Source organism: Chiloscyllium punctatum, chromosome 3 (genome assembly GCF_047496795.1).
Source record: "Chiloscyllium punctatum isolate Juve2018m chromosome 3, sChiPun1.3, whole genome shotgun sequence".
Taxonomy (NCBI): Eukaryota; Metazoa; Chordata; class Chondrichthyes; order Orectolobiformes; family Hemiscylliidae; genus Chiloscyllium; species Chiloscyllium punctatum.
The window spans coordinates 59,366,557-59,386,318 of record NC_092741.1 but is presented as its reverse complement, the minus strand read 5'-3'; the positions used below and the strand labels follow the sequence as shown (position 1 = coordinate 59,386,318).

General features: G+C 38.9%; 1 protein-coding gene across 25 annotated transcripts in view; it reads left to right on the top strand.

Moving 5' to 3' along the window:
• The window catches only part of eya4 (EYA transcriptional coactivator and phosphatase 4), a 621,540-nt gene that overhangs the window by 389,730 nt on the left and 212,048 nt on the right, over positions 1–19,762 (top strand). The window lies entirely within an intron of this gene.

The following is a 19,762-nucleotide window of genomic DNA, read 5'->3' as shown; positions in this document are numbered from 1 at the left end:
TCAGCAAGGTACTTCAATGGCATAGATTTTGGAGGAGCTGGGCAGATCAATGATTAACCTTTTGATTTCCACATTTAATTGTAGAAGGGTAGATGTTGGAAGTCGCTAATGATTTATTCCATAGTAACAGTGAGTGCTGACAGTGTAAAGCTAGGGTGTAGGTTTGCTCACTGAGCTGTAGGTTTGATATCCAGACGTTTCATTACCTGGCTAGGTAACATCATCAGTGGTGACTTCGAAGTGAAGTGAAACTGTTGTCTCCTGCTTTCTATATCTTTCTCCTGGATGGGGTTCCTGGGGTTTGTGGTGATGTAATTTCCTATTCGTTTTCTGAGGGGTTGATAGATGGCATCTAGATCTATGTGCTTGTTTATGGCATTGTGGTTGGAGTGCCAGGCCTCTAGGAATTCTCTGGCATGTCTTTGCTTAGCCTGTCCCAGGATAGATGTGTTGTCCCAGTTGAAATAGTGTTTTTTTTCATCCGTGTGTAGGGCTATGAGGAAGAGGAGGTCGTGTCTTTTTGTGGCTAGATGGTGTTCATGAATCCTGGTGGCTAACTTTCTTCCTGTTTGTCCGACACAGTGTTTGTGGCAGTCCTTGCATGGAATTTTATAGATGACGTTGGTTTTGTCCATGGGTTGTACCAGCTAGCCACAAAAAGACACGACCCCCTCTTCCTCATAGCCCTACACACGGATGAAAAAAAACACTATTTCAACTGGGACAACACATCTATCCTGGGACAGGCTAAGCAAAGACATGCCAGAGAATTCCTAGAGGCCTGGCACTCCAACCACAACGCCATAAACAAGCACAAAGATCTAGATGCCATCTATCAACCCCTCAGAAAATGAACAGGAAATTACATCACCACAAACCCCAGGAACCCCATCCAGGAGAAAGATATAAATAGAAAGCAGGAGACAACAGCTTCACTTCACTTGGAGGTCGCCACTGATGATGTTACCTAGCCAGGTAATGAAATGTCTGGATATCAAACCTACAGCTCAGCGATTAAACCTACACCCTAAACCTCAACCTGAGCTACAAACCTTCACAAACCTTGCGAGTGTAAAGCTAGACCAAATTGTCTTATAGAATCAATGAATCCAACACAGAAGGAGGTCATTCAATCCATCCCACCTGTACCGCCTCGTTGATAGAACAATCCAATTAGATCCACTTTGCTCTTCTTTCTCCAGACCCATTTTTCACATTGGGTAATCTTACCCAAGTGCTTTTTTTATTAATAAAGCTATAATTCAGCGTAGCGTTATTCATGGCATCTGAATTAAAATGTGTTCAAATGAATAGCAGAAAGAATATGTTGATTATACTGCCTGTGATAGTTGTGGTTTAATGCATGTTGGAGAACATCATGAGCACTGTAATGTAAGATTCATAAATTCAAAATGTATAATTTTTAACATCTGGTTCAAAGCAAGACTTATTCATCCATTGAGGATTTCCCACCTAACAAAGTTCTAAGCCTGCTTATAATGAACTGGTTGCTAATTGTTTCTCACATACACATGAGGAAATCTCTTTCCCCCCATTACTTAAAAAGCTCATTTACACATTTTGTTTCCCATCTTGCTCAGTACAACTATTTACACATATGATTGACAGTTGTCCTTTTTCAATAAACATTAAATCTCAGCCTTTAGCAAATTCTTTTCAGATATTTCATCCTAGTAGAAACCAGGATTAGTTAAGTGCCGGATTTCTTCTGAGGATCACGACCCTATTTTGTTTGGCAGGTCAACACTAATGGAGAATCCTGCCTAACCTTGTGGCCACAGCATTCCAGTATCTCACAATGGACACTATGAAGGGGAATTGGAGTAAAATGTACTGGGAAGGAACTTGCAATCTGCCTTTTATTTTTCTGACTCCCTTTCATTATTAATTTATAAGCAGGCAAATCAATACTAGTGAACTGTTTTCAGAATCCCACAATAGAATTTTTTAGTTCAATTATCTTCACATGTATATTTGAGTATTTTTAAATAGGACACGTCAAAGTTTTAGAATTTGATTGCTAATATTTTGTGTGATTCTTCCAATGAACAACAATTTTTCTTGAAATGAGTGGTTTGTTTAGGCAAAATACTTGTATGTCAGCTCAGAATCAATTTAAAAAGCAAAAGTCTATCAGCCAGTTTCTGGCACATTTTAATTGTGTGCTATAACACAGCATGGTGAATTTCAGTAACAATACAAGTTAATTGATTGCTTGAGATTGTATGAATATGTTAAGGTGGAAATTTTTCAGACAAAACTATATAATCAGGTTACAATAAATCCCTAAGGGCATGTTATCCCTTGAGCATGAGGTGTTCTTCAATTATATCAATGAAGAACATTGATTGGATGGTAGCTCCGGTGCTGCCTGTCCCTAGATGGTTAACATAAGATGGCATAGACGTACTGGAAGAGGTACTATGCAAAAAAACATTTTTCCTAGATATGTTGTGTAGCTACTGAAATATTACAAAAGGATTTGGTTTCTTTAAACCAAAATGTAAGGCAGTGACCACTCTAAGTAGTCCATACAATATTATAAACAGCAAGCAATGTGTAAGCATCATTTGAACACTAAAGATTTATTTTAGTCAGTCACGGGCTGTGGGTGCTAGCTAGGCCAACATTTCTAATTCATCACTGGTTGCACTGGAGAAGGTTGTGTATAGCTGTATTCTTAAGCCAATGCAGTGCTTGAGTTGGAGGGACATCCACAGGGCTATTTGGAAGGAACTTCCATGATTTTGACCCAAATACAGTGAAGGAATGGCAATATTGTTGCCAGTTAGAACTGTGTGTGGTTTGACAGGGACCATGCATTTGCTAATCTCGCCTCTGAAGTGAGATTTCCGATTTTAAACTATTGCCAAAAATCTTCAAATGAACATTTTATTTGGTTCTATTATTATTTTGTAAAACATCTGAATAAATAAACACAACATGTCGTGCTTCAGGCACAGCCTGACCTTTAATGCTTTATCGCACTTTCAAAAAAATGTATGATAAAGTACAATAATTTGAAATATGCAGTTAGCTTTGCTGCAAAAACAAAGTACTGGACCCATAAAGTCTTCAGGTTCTTAACAGTCCCTCTCTTGAAAACAGATTACTCATTTCTTGAAATTAACCTCTAAACGGACACACCCGTTGCAAACCATTGCGACCAAACCATTCAAACCTTTGCCATTTCAGTTCCCACAGTTAATAGACTCCTAGGAATCCTAAAGTCAACAAAAACATTTTTTCATTACATCTTTTTGCCATACACCTTCACAGACTTTCACAGACAAATTCGATATATAGGTATGGCTGTTACTGCCAAGACCAGCATATATTGCCCTTTCCAATTTGCCCTTTAGAAAGCTGGTGGTGAAATATCACCTTCAATTCTGCTGTCCATATGGTAAGACTGCTCACAAGTGCCTATTAAACAGAATTGTGCAGGATTTTGAGTCACCAGTGTTGAACAATGATTTATGTTCGATGCAAGATGTAGTTTGCCTTGGAGATGTTTGTGTTCCCATGCATCTTCTGCCTTGTATTTCTGAGTTATGGATGGCATGAGTTAGAGAGATGCTAAAGAGACTTTGGCATGTTGCTGCATCCTGTAGATAGGCACTAATCTGTATATAATCACCTCTCAGTAGGTGTAATGCTCTGTATTGCCTTGCGTTGAAAAATCATTGGATCAAGGTTTCCAATCTGGAATGTTCCCACACTAGCATAGTTTTATTCTACATTTTCTGAGTATGCATAGTCTTAATCGAAAGAAAGTTTGCCTAAAAACTAAGATGTGTGCTGTTGAAAATAGAGTTTAATAAGACCAAAAGATGTTGGATTACAAGTGGTCATTTAACCCATCGAATCTACTCCAACATTCAATGAGATCATGGTTCATCTGATAATCCTCAACTCCACTTTCCTCCCTTATCCCGATAACCTTTAATTTCCTTACTAATATAAAATTTTTCTGTCTTAGCCTTAAATATACTTAATGACTCAGCCTCTAGACCCCTATGTGGTAAAGAATTCACCAGATTCACTACCCTCTGAGAGAAGATATTGTTCCTCATCTCGGTCTAACTGTGCAACCCCTTACTCTGAAATTTTGTCCTTTGGTTTTTGACTCTCCCACTGGGGGAAATAACCTCTCAGCATCTACCCTGTTAAAAAGAAGCTTAGACCTTACAATGCGACTGCCTCTCATTCTTCTGAAGTCCACTAAGTACAGGCTAAAATGAGTTAACCTCTCCTCATAAGAAAATCTCTCCATATCCAGGATCAACTTAGTGAACCACCTCTCACCTTCCTCTAATGCTGTCACATTTTTGCTTAGATATGAGGACCAAAACTGTTCACCATATTTAAGATCTGTGGTTAAGCAAATACATACTCATTTAGGATGCATCAAATCATTCGTAATACCCATGAAGAGTTGGAAAATTTAACTCCAATCTAGGTATCAAGATCAACCAATTCATAATCTTCCTGCCTGGAAATGTATAACTCAACAAAGCCTGTCCCCCTACCTATTAAGATAGATGTGGATTTATCAGAAAAACTGCTTTGTTTGGAAAGGTCTCTTTTGATATAAGTTATGCACATTTTGCAGACACCAAGCACAACTCCTGTAGCTGTAATACTTTAACTGGAGCTATTACCATACAGTCTAGCAGTTTGTGATTTTTCAGTAACATATCAGTCACGCTGTCTTTGTGGAAGTGGAGTGGTTTTGCAGTCTTGAAAATGACTTGCAAATAAGCTTTTACATGAATTTTATCAGGAAAATTTCACATTTGTTATTAGTATTTTTAGTTAGAGTGCCCTAGTCAACATGAGAGCCAGCTTAATAGAGTGTGGGAGCTATTATTAACAAACGTTTACAATTTGAAACATCGATTGCTAAAAGAAAATACATCTCTTTCTTTTTCTCAGCATTTTTTCAACAAAGCTCGGCATAAACTGGAGTCCAAAAATGTTTATCAGGTGAATATTAGCACAAATGCTGAGATGGCTAAATAGCTGAGATCTATGAAATGAAAAAAGAAATTGCTGGAGAAACTCAGCAAACCTTCTGAAGTAGGGCCACTGGACTCAAACCGTTAACTTTGCTTTCACTCTGCAAATGCTGCTAGAGCTGTTGAGTTCCTCCAGCAATTTCTGTTTTTGTTTCAGATCTTCGGCATCTGCAGTCTTTTGTTTCATTTTATTGCTGAGAACTATGTCTTGTTTCTATTTTCAAGTGACAAATAAGGTAGCTTTATCAGAAATACAAGTCAAATTTTAGATGAGCCTTGTTTTATGTAATGCTTTCATATCAAAAAAAAATTCCCATTATTGCAACTTGCCTGCATTTATTTGTGTAGCTACAGTGGCTAAGAAGAAAATAAGTGTAGGAAATCTTAGGAACATTTTTGAGCATTAATGTTTCAGATGAAAGCCATAAAAATGGAAATTTTTCTCAAAAGATTTCACTCAAAGCTATATGAGTTCACTGTTACTCTGTCAATTGTTCGATTTTTGGCACAAATGGAGTGCCAGCATGTTGAAAATTAGAAAAACAATTTTCTAGGGCAGCACAGTGGTTCAGTGGTTAGCACTGCAGCCTCACAGTGCCAAGGGCCCATGTTTGATTCCAGCCTCGGGCAATTGTCAGTGTGGCGTTTACACATTCTTTCTGTGTCTGTGTGGGTTTGTTCAGGTTTCCCCCCACAATCCAAAGATGTGCAGGTCAGGTGGACTGGCTATGCTAGGTTTCCCATAGTGTTAGGTGCATTAGTCAGAGGGGAATGGGTCTGGGGGGTTATTGTTTGGAGGGTTAGTGTGCACTTGTTGGGCCAAATGGCCTATTTCCATAGTGTGGGGAATCTAATCTAATTTTTTTAAAAAATCTAAGTGACTACTGTGTTTATTTGGCATCACGACCCTTCAGTCATACATGGGATATTATATGTCAGCCATGTTTAATCAACGTTCGACAGCTCACCAATATCTACCGGTTTAAAAGGTAATCTGATTAAGTAATCCAAAATGTTTTTCTCACTTATTGCACCCTACAGACTGTGTAGAAGCAACATTTACAAATTCAAACAACTGTGCTCAGTGAACTTACATAGGGATGAGGTCTAAATTGGCTGGAGTGGACTGGGAAAGGATTTTTTGCAGAAAAGACAGTTGACAAACAATGGCAAAGTTGAAAAAAAAACTCATGCTCACAGCAAAGGCATATTTCAATCCATATTCCCTGTAGCTTTTCCAGCCCCCATGTAGAGAGCCAAGGTCCATGTGCAGCAGTGACCTCTGGACCTTGAAGTTATTGTATCAGTACGCTGATCGGCATGCACAAATCCGCACAGCTTTGCTTAGAGAGAATATTGATCCTAATGAGGAAGGGGATAAACCAACCATTGTTAGCCAAGGAAGTTAAGGATAGCATCAAATTGACAGAAAAACATACAATGTAGCAAACATTATTGGCAAACTAGAGGATTAAGAAATTATTAAAAGTCAACAAACTGATCACCAATATTATAACAGAGAGAGAATACAATCTGTGATGGCAAGAATGAACAGTAAGAGCTTCTTTGAATTCAGGAAAAGGAAGGCCAGAGTGGGTATTAGCCCCTTAAGGAAAGAGGCTGGATAAATAACAATAGAGAATCAGGAAATGTTGGAGAAGTTGAATAAATATTTTTCATCGGCAGTTATGGTAGAGGACATTAATAGCAGACCACAAATACCAAATAATCAAATAAACTGAACTTGGATGCTCATTTTTTTGTGATTTGTACATGAGAATCCCCAAGACTCTATGACTCTCTATGCTGTACCTTTCTGCAGTCTTTCTACATTTAAATAACATACACCTCTTCCTGTTAAAGTGCATAACCTCACATTTTTCTACGTTATATTCCATACACCAAGTTTCTGTCTACCTACTTAATTTGTCTATATTTTCTCTGTAGACATTATCATTCTCGCCACTTGTCTTCTCATCTATTTTTGTGTCTTTTACAAACTTGGAAATAGTACATTCATTTCCCTCATCCAAGTCATGAATATATATTGTGAATAATTGTGGTCCCAGCACTACCCGCATGATATACCATTGCATTGTGGTTATTTATCAACTGCCTTTTGGAAATTGAAATATTTTACATCTACTGGTTCCCTTTTATCTATCCTGCTTGTTAGCTCCACAAACAACTTTAATAAATTTTACAGGCGTGATTTTGCATTAATGATGCCATGCTGACTGTACCTGAACATACTATGTGTACATGTAGTACTGCATTGATAGACAAGCAGGAGGCTGGAAGAACACAGCAAGTTAAGGAGCATCAAGAGGTGGAGAAGTCATTTTTTTGGGTCTAATCCTTCTTCAGGTATAATGGCTGCAATTGAAAATGAGGCATCTGATGGAGTTGCCAGGCACCAAGCCTCCTCTCTGACAATCGTTTTCTTCACTTATTCATGGGGTGTGAGCATCACCAATTCGGCCAGCATTTATTGCCAATTCCTAATTGTCCTGGAGAAGGTGGTGATGAGCTATCTTCTTGAATTACTCTGGTCCTTGGGGTGTAGGGACATCCACAGTGCTATTTAGGAGGCAGTTCCAGGACTTTGACCTAGCAACAGTGAAGGAATGACTGAATAGTTCCCAGTAAGGTGTGTGTGTCCTGTGGAGACAAACTTACAGAAGGTGGTGTCAATCATGCATCTGCTGCCCTTGTCCTTCTAGATGGTAGAGGTCAGGGCTTTGGAGGGTGCTGTCATTAGAAGTGTGGTGAGTTACTGTTGTGTGTTTTGTCACTAATTTGTTACTGTGTGCCACTGTGCTTCACTGATGAAGGAAATGCATATTGAAGGTGGTGCATATGGTGGCAATCAAGAAGGCTGCTTTGTCCAGAATGGTAGAAATCTTCTTGAATTTTGTCGGAGTTAAACTCAGCCAAGCAAGATGATAGTATTCCATCAGACTCCTGACTTGTGCCTTGTGGATGATGGACTAACACTGAGAGGTCGGGAGGTGAGTTACTCACTGCAAAATTCCTAGCCTCTGACTTGCTATTGTAACTGTAGTATTTATGTGGCTAGTCCAGTTCACTTTCTGGTCAGTGGTAACATCCAGGATGTTGAGAGTGAGGGATTCAACGATACTAAAACCATTGAACATCAAGGGGCAATGTTCAGATAATTGCTTGTTAGAGATTGTACTTTATTGGTGCAAGTGTTACTTGCAAGAACAAACCTGGATTGTGTACAGGTTTTGTTGTGTTTAGATCCATACTGCTTCAGTGTATGAGGAGTCATGAATAGTGCCCAACATTGTGCAAGCATGAACGAACATGAAGATGATTAGGCTGAAGACACTACCCTGAAGAAACTCAGGGTTGTTGGAGTGACAAATTTACTGTGCCGATTTACTCTCACAGGAGAATTTAGCATTGTGTCAAAGGTGTACATTACCTTGGCAGTGTACAGCAGATCATTCATCCACGTGGAGCACTCAAGCAAGGTTCCCCTGAACTTCCTATATAGTCACTGAACACCACAGCCACCCATGTCCCTGTCCCTTCGTCAGTCAGGGTTGCCTCTTGTTGCCGTTCATAGGAAACAAAACTTTCACTTCTCAAGAGGCGTTGCTAAGGCACAGCTCCAGTTTAGACTTAGTCTCTGACATCTGCAGAGCTGATGAGCAAAAGTTAAATAATGCTGCAGGAGGTGCAGTGCTCTCAGGGCGCTTTTAATATGGATGTTGGAGCCTGAGAGATCCCTATAGGTTTCAGTACAGCCAGCCAACAAAACGTTGTACTTTACCTGGGCACAAATATGCAATCAGTTTAGAAGAGCATAATTGTGTATGGAAACGTGGCAGATGTCCTTCCCCATTTTAAGCCTGTCTTAGCACTTTCTTTCAAAACAAGAGAAAATTCCACCCAGAGTCTATCTCATCAGGATTTGGAAGCTTTGGGTTTGGGACTTGAAGGGGAGCAGGGTATGCTGCTAAATGTGAGACCTGATGCCAGTGCACATTGACTGTGTGTTTTCTGGCTTTACTGAAGACAAACTGGGGGCAACCAAGTTGTTTCCAAGGGATGGATTAATTATTTATGTATTTCAATGAGGCTGCATGTGTCAAATTCTGGCAATATATTGTTTTAATGATTGCAGGGATCAGTACTGTCTTTCGAGCTATGATATGTACAACTTTACCACCATGATCACTTCAGCTTCCTGATCTATGATCTCCCTTCCTGCCCTACCCAATCCATAATCTTTTCCTTCTAAACCCATGGTCTGACTATGACTCTGAATTGACACCTCCATGGCAATGTCTTCTTTCCATGATCATGGAAAGCCCATAACTCACAATCAAACACCTCAAGTAATCTCAGCATGATCTCCGGCCAGCCAAGCCATCCTTGGAGTGTCTTAACCTCTGCTTTCCGAGCTCATCTCCCCCCTGCCATTCATCTACTTGGAGCACTGGAGCCAGGTGAACCTCAGCAGTAAAAGTGCAAAAGGACATTCCTGAAACAACATGAATTAAAACAGGGAACCTTGCAGTGGTCTCTATTTCTCCTCTACATTAATGCTTAATAGCCAGTGGGTTTTTTGTCTTGTTAGAATGTTTTGTATTTCTGTTTTAGTCATTAAGATTCTTCTGCCAGCTTTATTGGGGCATTCTTGTTCTGATGTTGCCAGGAATAGAAGGTTTGAGTTATAGGGGGAGGCTGGACAGGCTGAGACTTGTTTCACTGGAGTGTAGGAGGTTAAGTGGTGATCTTATAGAGGTTTTTAAAATCATGAGGGGTATAGATAATGTGTATGCCAGGTGTCTTTTCCCTGTGGCAGTGTATTTCAAGATTTGGGCACATATACGAAGGTGAGAGAAGAAAGCTTTAAAAAGGACATGTGGGGCAACGTTTTTACACACAGAATGGTTCGTGTGTGAAATGAACTTCCAGAGAAAATGGTGGTACAGATACAATGTTTAAAAGACATTTGGACAAGTGTGTGAATAAGAAAGGTTTGGAGGGATAAAGGCCAAACACAGGCAAGTGGGACTAGTTTAGTTTGGGATTATAGTCAGCATGGACCAGTTGGATCAAAGGATCTGTTTCCTTACTGTGTGACTCTGACTCTACAGTCCATATCATTTGGGGTCATTGACCAGGTCCAGTGTGATTGTTTGCAAATCCCATGAGAGCCTGTCATGAAAGTGTAACAACTACTGATCATGAAAATTATTCTAGACTTAGAATGGCACATTTATGTCATACCCAACTATGTAGGAACTAGGAAGAAGGAAATTTGGGCCATGTTACCAACATTACACTATTGTTTTTCATTTATAGAATATCGACTATGTATAATGTTATTTCAGTGATCTGAGAGTCTGTCTCTTTCACGTGCATATGCACAATAACTTGTCCAGTTTAAGTCACTGTAAATAAGTAGGCATTGTTTTATTACAGAATAATATATTCTTTCAAGTATTTATTCTTGTGACTGCTTTACAGACTGATGTTTAACAAGAGAAATCTCCACAAAAGTCTTTTTTTATAAATGTAACCTTTGTCAAGTAATTGATACCACAACATTTTAAATATTCATTATGGCTCTGATGTGCTCCCAAATGGATAATGTTAATTAAAAGCATAACTTTACAAAATGACTGTAAGTCATTGACAATCCAAACTCAGCAGTTAACATATATTTAACAAGTCACCGCCTGGTGTAATTTTTGGTTAATTACAATCAATGAAGAATTGTGGCACAATATTTCTAATAAAATGCTTAGAAATTTAGAAGATTTCATTTAAAATACAATCCTATTGTTATGTGAAATACTATTTTTAGAATAACATGTAATATGTTGAAAGATATTTTGGAATTTTATTTCCTTACCCTTTCTTAACTTTTAATTTCCTTCTCATACACTTCACTTCTTGAGTTGCTGGAATGTGTTTATTAGCACTAGTTGTTGAGAACTCATGTGGTCAGAAAGTCTGTAAAGCCTTCTGAAGTTCTGAAGGAGGGCTATTGGACTCAAAACGTGAACTCTCTTTTATCTTCTTGCGGTATAGTGGCACCATGGTTAGCAATACTGCCTTATAGCACTAAGAATCTTGGCTTGATTCCAGCCTTGGGTGACTATGTGGAGTTTGCACATTCTCCCCATGTCTGTATCAGTTTCCGCCGATGCTGTGATTTCCTCCCACAGTCCAAAAATGTGCAGGTTAGTGGATTAGCCATGCTGAAGGTTGCCATGTAGTGTCCAGAGATGTGCAGATTGGTTGGGTTAGCCATTGTTAAAAACGTCCTAGGGGGTTATGGGAATGGAACTGGCTGGGAGGGTCTTTGGAGGGTTGACGCAGACTCAATGAGCTGAATGGCTTCTTTCTGCCCTGTAGGGATTCTATGATCCATTGCTGCCAGATCTGCTTGAGTTTCTCCAGCAATTTCTGTTCTTGTTTGTTTCAGATTAGTTCTATGTTTTACTGTAAAGCTTTCAATATTTCCATACTTTGGGGCTCTTTATGTGGCTGTTGAGTGCTCTTTTTGCATATGCTAAATTTAGATCTTATGAGAGGAATGGTATATTTGTTCTACAGTTAGTTGTGGATAGTTGTGTACCTAGAGTGCTCTGTGGGGAACAAGGTCATCCATTGTTGGTGAACCAGAAATAGTGATATTAGAGAAGGTATTTCTTAGTGGTGTTTAAGAAAATGTCAGCCCTGCATGAGCAATTTTGTACGCCAATCTCAAATTTCTTTTCATAAAAAGGACAGTAGCAGCACACCAAATCTTTTTGATGGATCTGCAAAGCTGCCTAATGTACACAATGGATGGCAGGTAACAGGTAGTGTCCTGTACCCTCTTTCTGGCAAACTTGGAGAGAGACCTTCTCAACGATGGAGAAAGGTGAGGTCAAGAGGCAGCCACAGAAACTTCTCTCCAGAGAACCTTCACTGGGGCAAATCATCTATTCAAACATATGTGCTTTGATTGGTGGCATTAAGAATACGGAAAGCTGATGCCTGTAGATGGAGATGGAGCAACAGTTGGGTAGCCAAAGGAATGGGTAAAAATCACCGAGGTAAAAACAATGACTGCAGATGCTGGAAACCAGATTCTGGATCAGTGGTGCTGGAAGAGCACAGCAGTTCAGACAGCAAGCTCCTTGGATGCTGTCTGAACTGCTGTGCTCTTCCAGCACCACTAATCCAGAAAGGAATGGGTAAAGGCCAGCCTGGTAGAACCAATAACTGTTAATTAGTGCCTGACAGTGGATTGGCTGTAGAAGCACCCAATGTGATGACAAGGTCTAGTGTGTTGGGGTTGGAGCAAGGACAAAAGAGAAGGTGCTCAGGTCCTAAAGTCACTAGCATACAACCATCACCATGCTTCTCTGCCTCGTTGAAAAGCGGAAAAATGGTTCTGAGGATTCTCAGTTCAATAATGACTTCTCAGTTCAGTCTTCCCAGATATCTTCTGAAGTATACAAATCAAGGCTGGATGTTTGAAGTCAAGCTTAGCCGTCTGAGGAAGGTCCAATCCAGGACTGATAGAAACATAGAAGATAAGGAGGAGTCAGTCCTTTGAGCCTGTGCTGCTATTTAATGTGATCATGGCTTATCAAGCGACTCAGCAGCCTGTTCCTGCTTTTCCCTTGTATCCTTTGATTTCTTTAGTTCCAAGTGCTATATCCAATGTCATCTTGGAATCATACAATATTATTGCCTCAACTGCTTTGTGTGGTAATAAATTCCACACTCTTTGTGGCAGTGGAAGATGGTCAACTTCATTCCAGGAATCTTAAAGTAAATGTCTATATCTCAGACCTGAAGTCTTTTGATGTGTTGTATTAGAATTGAGGAAACAAATGAGAATTAAAAATCTCACTCGTTTATAAAATACCAGAAACTACATCTGATTTTTCCTGTGCAAATTTTAGAAGGTTCATGAACTTCAAGTTAAATACTCAAACCTTCATGAGAAGTAATAACATACGTTTGTGCCTTGGGGTCTTTATGGATGTTCAACTCTTGATGCTGAATGGTATGTTCTAAAGAATTGTAGATTTGCATTTAGTGGAGCACACTGCTAATTGCAGGTATTAATCATTTAATCAGATGTTATTAATGATTTTGAAAATGCAGAAAGCTGATGCCGATGCTGTGCACTAATTGGGCATTAGGAAGTGTAATTCCTTATGAAAGCTACCGTGATCTGAGTTGACAGTAGACACTTGTGGCCGTAAAGTAATTTGATGAAACTGTCAAGATAACAAACTAGGGTGCCCTGAAAAATAGGACAAACAGGGTAAAGGAATTCATTGTCCCCCCAGTGACTTTCTGAGCCACCGTGACCTACTTCTTGAGAAAATTTGCAGCTCTCCCTACAAAGAATCCTCAAAGCTCCTGGAGAGAACCAATGCCTTTTTACATACAACTCTGGAGATATATTCAAGCACACATCTTCTGTTTCAGTGCTCAGTGACAACTGGGTGTTTGAGGGAATATGACCGAGATTTCTGCAGTGCCTTCTGAACAGCCTCAGTGGACTCCATTATTTTCTTTCTCTTTCACCAAACATATCTTACAGAATCCTCACTGGGAAATTAGTACAGCAATCCAGAGTTTACATTATGACCAAGCCTGCAGACATTGGGAGAACTGAAGCTCTTAATGATTGAGATTGATAGACTTTTGTTGGTTAAGCATAAAATGTATTAATCGAAGTAAATTCATTTGAGGGGCAGACCTAATTAAAATTAAGAGTGAACTTCATAGCGTCACAAAGCTTAGTGATGTTCTTAAATTCCTCAGATATGACAGGAATATATAATTAATTCAGAGAGCCTTTCATACTTATGTTTGTATACACGTGTATGTATATATAAAATGTGTGTGTGTGTGTGTGTGTGTCTGTGTGTGTCTGTGTGTATATATATTTCTTCATAAACAAATGTATACTTAGGATGAAATGAAAGTTTAAAAAGTTTTTCATTTTTCTGCCAGGAGATTAGAATGAAGGAAAGGTCAGCAGGGGTGCACCATAAACAGCATTCAAATCGAAAACAATATGAAGGCCTGTTAAGGAATACTTTTCAGGGGTACGCACATTAAAAACATCTCTCTGTGCTCCATGATGATTTAATTTAATAAACTTCAGGATAGAAGTGCTAGGTTTGTATACTAAGGACCTTGACATTTGTAACAAATGTCCTGTTTCTTTTCCATTATGTTTTTATTTGTAAGCATTAAAGACTATTCGCTGTCAGAATTGTCACTAATTGTTGACTTGATCAATTCAATTTGAAAGAGTAAATACAAGCAGTATTTTAGAGAAAAAGCTCTATTTGCAACCCAGTTCAGGAGAAGTTTTATGCTATTTATACTTGCTGAAATTTTAAATTGGCGACTATCAGCTACAACAGGTGCGTGAACTAAGTGGCACGTAACATTTGATGAGTAAATCCAAGATGCACTAAGCTGTCCAGAGACAGCTTACCTTAGGTACAAAATTATCAGGTACTTCAGGTTCCGATCTTGTCAATATGTTAGGTCTCCGCTTGCCTTAGATGTTATATGAGAAGTTTATAGGTTCAAGCTGTGTACCATGATTTCAGTGCAGAAATTACTTTGACACTCCAGTGCAAAAATTAAAGTGTGTCATAACAGTTCAGAGTGCTACCAAATAGGTGATACGGTTTGCTAGTTAAAAAGTAAGAAAATCTCTCGAAAATAGAAATTGAGAAGTAGTAGTTGTCAAGCAAAATGAGAAGCATTTAGTACCTTCCAACCACTCATCACCAAGTATGGCTTCGATGAGGATTTGATCACAGATATCATGCAAGGTAATTCACTTCTACAGAATTGACTTTGCATATAACAGACACCAAAGCTTTTTTTTGTGTGTGTAAGTTGACTTTAACTGCAGAGTTGACTATTATTAGTCAGTTTACATTAGAATTTGATAAGTGTTTGCAACAAGCTTTGTTGGAGGACCGATACATTGAGTGCCTTTCAGTGGATGCTATAAATCTTACTGTTTAAATTTCATTAGCTAGGCATGCTGATGTGTCTAAAATAGATGGGACAAATGGTTTCTTAATGTATCTTTGGCAAGTTACATTCAGAAGAAAACATTACTTCAGATTTTGGCTTGCTGAATTATAATTTCTGGTTTATGAGGGGGAAACTGAATAACAATGGACTCCATAACCTTAAAATCGATGATTGAATAGATACTTAACAAATATGTAGCTTTGCCATCACATGTATTGTTTTATGTAGTTTGCAACCCTAGTTCCTCCATATGTTTCTTATTTGCTTTAGTCAATGAATTTCATTCTTGCTTAATCGAAAGGTTGCAGGTTAATGTTTTATCATTACTCGCTGTAGGATAGAAGTCAGATGCTTTACAAAAAAAATGTATAATGAATTTTCTTTACTACCAGCACAAAGTAGATTAAATAAAAGTAAAATTATGTTTAAGATTAAATGTGCAAATCAACGTTTAGCCATGAGACAACTGAGTGGTGGCTGCACTAATGTTTGGCACTATATTTCTGTCTTGGTTGCCATTGTCAAATGTTATTCAGACCCAAATCAGAAAGAGATCATTCTATTCTTCCTGACATAATCTGAATAATAAATAGTTAAGAATTAGCAATAAATATGAAATAACATTTGCTGGTTGATTTTGAAGCACGTTCTCCCACTATCTCGATATCATCATCTGTGGAGACTCTTACGGTATATATTTCCTGTCAAAAATTGTTTGCATTGATATTCACAATTGATTGGCAAGAAACATTATACATTATGACAAAAAAAATCAAAAGTGTCATTAACACACTTAAAAAATTAGAATAAAAATTACTTGGATTAACTTGGTGTAGAGCAGAGGTGGGGAACCTTTTCATGTTGGAAGGCCGCATTATGTTAGTTATAATCTAATAAGGCCGCATCCAAGAAACTTCAATTATATATTCTTCAAAATTCACATTGTTTTGTAAAAATCTAACTACTATGTACTAACTAACTAAAATAACTAAATCATGAGCATAGGAGGTGTCGAAATAGCCCTTATGACTTACTAACTTTTTAATTGTGGCGGTCAGTCTGTGAGGATTATTTCGTTGAATTTTCTTTTACTCTCTAGTACTTTAAATACATTCATTTTAAGATTAAAATTAAAATAATAAAGGATGAAAAAACATATTAATAAAAAATAAAAGATTTGTTCTGCAAAATTTGGATTCATTCAGAAGGCCATTCACAATGGCCTTAAGGCCGCAAGTTCCCCACTCCTGGTCTAGAAATTGTCTGACACTGCATTGTTTTAAATATGAAATTGTAACCAAATCATTCTACACTACACAAATGGTTCATATTGATAAAGGTAAAAGAAAAGACATCTACAGCTGATTCTGAAATAGGCATGGGGCAGATTTTGACTCTGGAGATGGGAAACAGGAATCAGGGCTGTTCTTGTGCCAGCACCTCCATTGTGGGAAACTGAGAATTGGATTTTCCTGGGAGGGTGCAGCTCAAAGGAAAAGGCAGGCAGCCAGTCACACTTCAATGCACTAAACACAGAAGAGGATGGACATGTTGGTGTAAGGCTCTATGCTATATCAATGTCACACTGATGGCATGTGTCAGCAGCTCACACAGCCAACACACCTTATGTGCACCAGTCACTTGGGCATATGTGAATGTCAAAGGGGATCAGGTGTTAGTAGCATCAAGAGGAATTACAGTCTGTCGAGATGTATGAACGCAGCCCATAAAGAGGATCATTTAATTCAATGGCTGGACCAGTTTATCCTGTTGTGAGACAACAGAAGGGACTTTGTACGATAGCAGAGGAGGAAGGGCAGTTAGTGGTGACGCATGAGTAGCAGACAATAAGGAAGAGTCTCCAATGAGTGAACACGAAACACAGACAGCAGGAATGGTTAGTAATTTGGGAGGATGAGGAGGATGAGATTCACCGAGTGGATATATTGCATGGAATAAAGAGATTGTAGTCGATGAGCCTTGGTGAGCTGAGATTACAGTGGCAGAGTGTAAGTGGTGGCTCTGTGAGTGTGAGGCAGCAGAAAGAAGGGAGTGATACTTATCCTTACAGAGTGCCAAAGAAAATTAACCTTCTCTGTAGATTGCTCGGCATTGCATTTCAACTGAGATGCTGCACTGATCTGAGCTATCGACTCAATCCAAGCTGACTGAGTTTAATGAGATGGTCTCTTTTGCTGGTCAACAGGAAAGAGCACTGTCCCACTTTTCACCATTCCATCCACAATTACATTGACGTTCCTGTGGGTCAATTGAGGAGCCATCTTGCCTTTCTGGATCACTTCCTACAAGTGCAGGACCACACTGTGAGGGCCAGTTCCTGGCTTGCAGCACCTCAGGAGCCAGAGAGCGGGGGTTTAAGTTTGGTACCAGCCTACTCAAGCCTTCTCTGCTATTCAATAAGATCATGGCTCATCCAACATTCCTCACTTCCACTTTCCTGCCTTTTTTCCTGCTTGACGCCCCTATAATCACAGCCTTAATATACATCAGGACTGTGCCCTCACAGCTGTCCATGGCAAGGAGTTCCAAAGACCCCCAACCCTCTGAGAGAAGAAATTCCTCATTGTCTCAGTCTTAAATTGGTACCCCTTTGTTCTGAGACTGTACCCTCTGGTCCTTGCCCCTCTCATTGACACTACAGGGATTCTTTCAAGCACTTGACTTCAGTCACATACTTTCCTGGAGTTGATGCATTTGGATCACAGTTCGAAATGACTTCCTGACCCGTTTTATCAATACCTTCACAGAATGGATCAGCATCTATCTGTCCCTATTTTCAATCCAAATCCCAAAATATTGTCTATATACACATATTATCAGTGTGAACTGAGACAAACCTGCATCCAAGTATTTCATAAGGCAGATGGAGTTGAATGTGTATGGAAGAACTGAGTCTCTTGTGAGTGGTCCTGAGAAACCCCAGACCATCATTTTTTTAAAATTAGGTCGGCTTGCTTCTTTTCTCTGGCTGCTGTGAGGCTCACACAACTGTGAGTCAAAATTGTGTCAAGATAACTGGTATCTTTATCAATTTTACGCTTTCAAGTGCACATGTGCATCCCAATATACTCCAGAACTTATGATTTGGTGCTACAGTGAGTCATATTGGTTATCAGAGCTGCTGTCTCTTTATACTGAGCCCAGCTTAGGTGGACATAAAGTATCAGCAGGGCAAAATCTAAACAATAGTAGAGATTTCTCACAACACTTATTCTAATTAACACCTCTTAAAAAATTATCTAGTCTTTCATCCCTTTTTTTGTCAGATCTGTCCAGATGCAAACTTTCTTTCTTTGTTGTTAACGTAACAACTGGAATTCTAATTTGGTTTAAACTATATACAAAGGAATCTCGATTATCCGAAGGACACAGGAGAGGAGTATTTTATTCAGTTAATCAAATTCTGGATAATAGAATGCTGGTTAACATTGTTTAGCCAAGCATTGGGACCTTGTACGGATAATCTGAAATTTGGATAATCCTCTGTAGTCCAAAAATTTGAAGTATTTCTTTCAAAAAACATTCTGGGGGAATTATTTAAGGCTAATGAGAATTACATTGGGAGATTTTTTTACAAGCAAAAAAATTAAACAGTTGTACACTGGACAAGTTTTAAGTTTTCAAAGTCAGATACTTTTTTTCTTTTAGTTCGGGGAACATCCATAGCTTGGGGGAAATAGCTTCTGAAATAAAGTTGGACAGTTTTACAGAAGACTTGACTGAAGCTGGATGTGTAGAAACAGTTGTTTCTATTGAAAGGAGATAGGTTAGAACAATTAGGAATAGGTTATCTCAGTGTAAGCAGTTTAGTTTGAGAATTCCAGACCAGAAGTGTTTGGTTACAGCCCTGAAGGAGTTATTTGATGCTGAGAAAGTATAAACATAGTTGTATGAGTGAATTGAAGGAACAGTTAGACTTAATCTCTCTGGATGTGAAAGAAAAGGGAATTCTGTCCTGTGTGAGTACTTGAAAGGAGTGCTTTTAGGATTAATGGGAATGTATTTTTCCATGCATTTTGAAATCTTTAAACTTGCATTCTGTGTAAATAATTTGGTTCATTCAATTTCATTTCTTTTGCATAATGTCCTTCTGTTTTATTGTTAAAACTGAATGCGCAGTGTTATGTGTTTCTTTTTCATTGGAGAATCATCTTGTTAAAACCAAAAAAGTCTGATCTGTCAAGCCAGTTTTCAGTCTGAGATCTGTCCTGTCAGTGATTAAATTCAACTAGAATCATGTGGGTGGCACAGTGGTACAGTGGTTAGCACTGCTGCCTCACAGCGCCAGAGACCCGGGTTCAATTCCGGCCTCAGGCGACTGACTGTGTGGAGTTTGCACGTTCTCCCTGTGTCTGCGTGGGTTTCCTCCCACAGTCCAAAGATGTGCAGGTCAGGTGAATTGGCCATGCTAAATTGCCCGTAGTGTTAGGTAAGGGGTAAATGTAGGGGTATGGGTGGGTTGCGCTTCGGCGGGTCGGTGTGGACTTGTTGGGCCGAAGGGCCTGTTTCCACACTGTAATGTAATCTAATCTAATAACAATATTAGGACATTACACAATTTTAAAAGTGTTTTTTTCATTTGTAAGTGAGAGAAGAATCCCTAACTGTTTCTTAAGAGAAAGCTTACAGTTTCAACC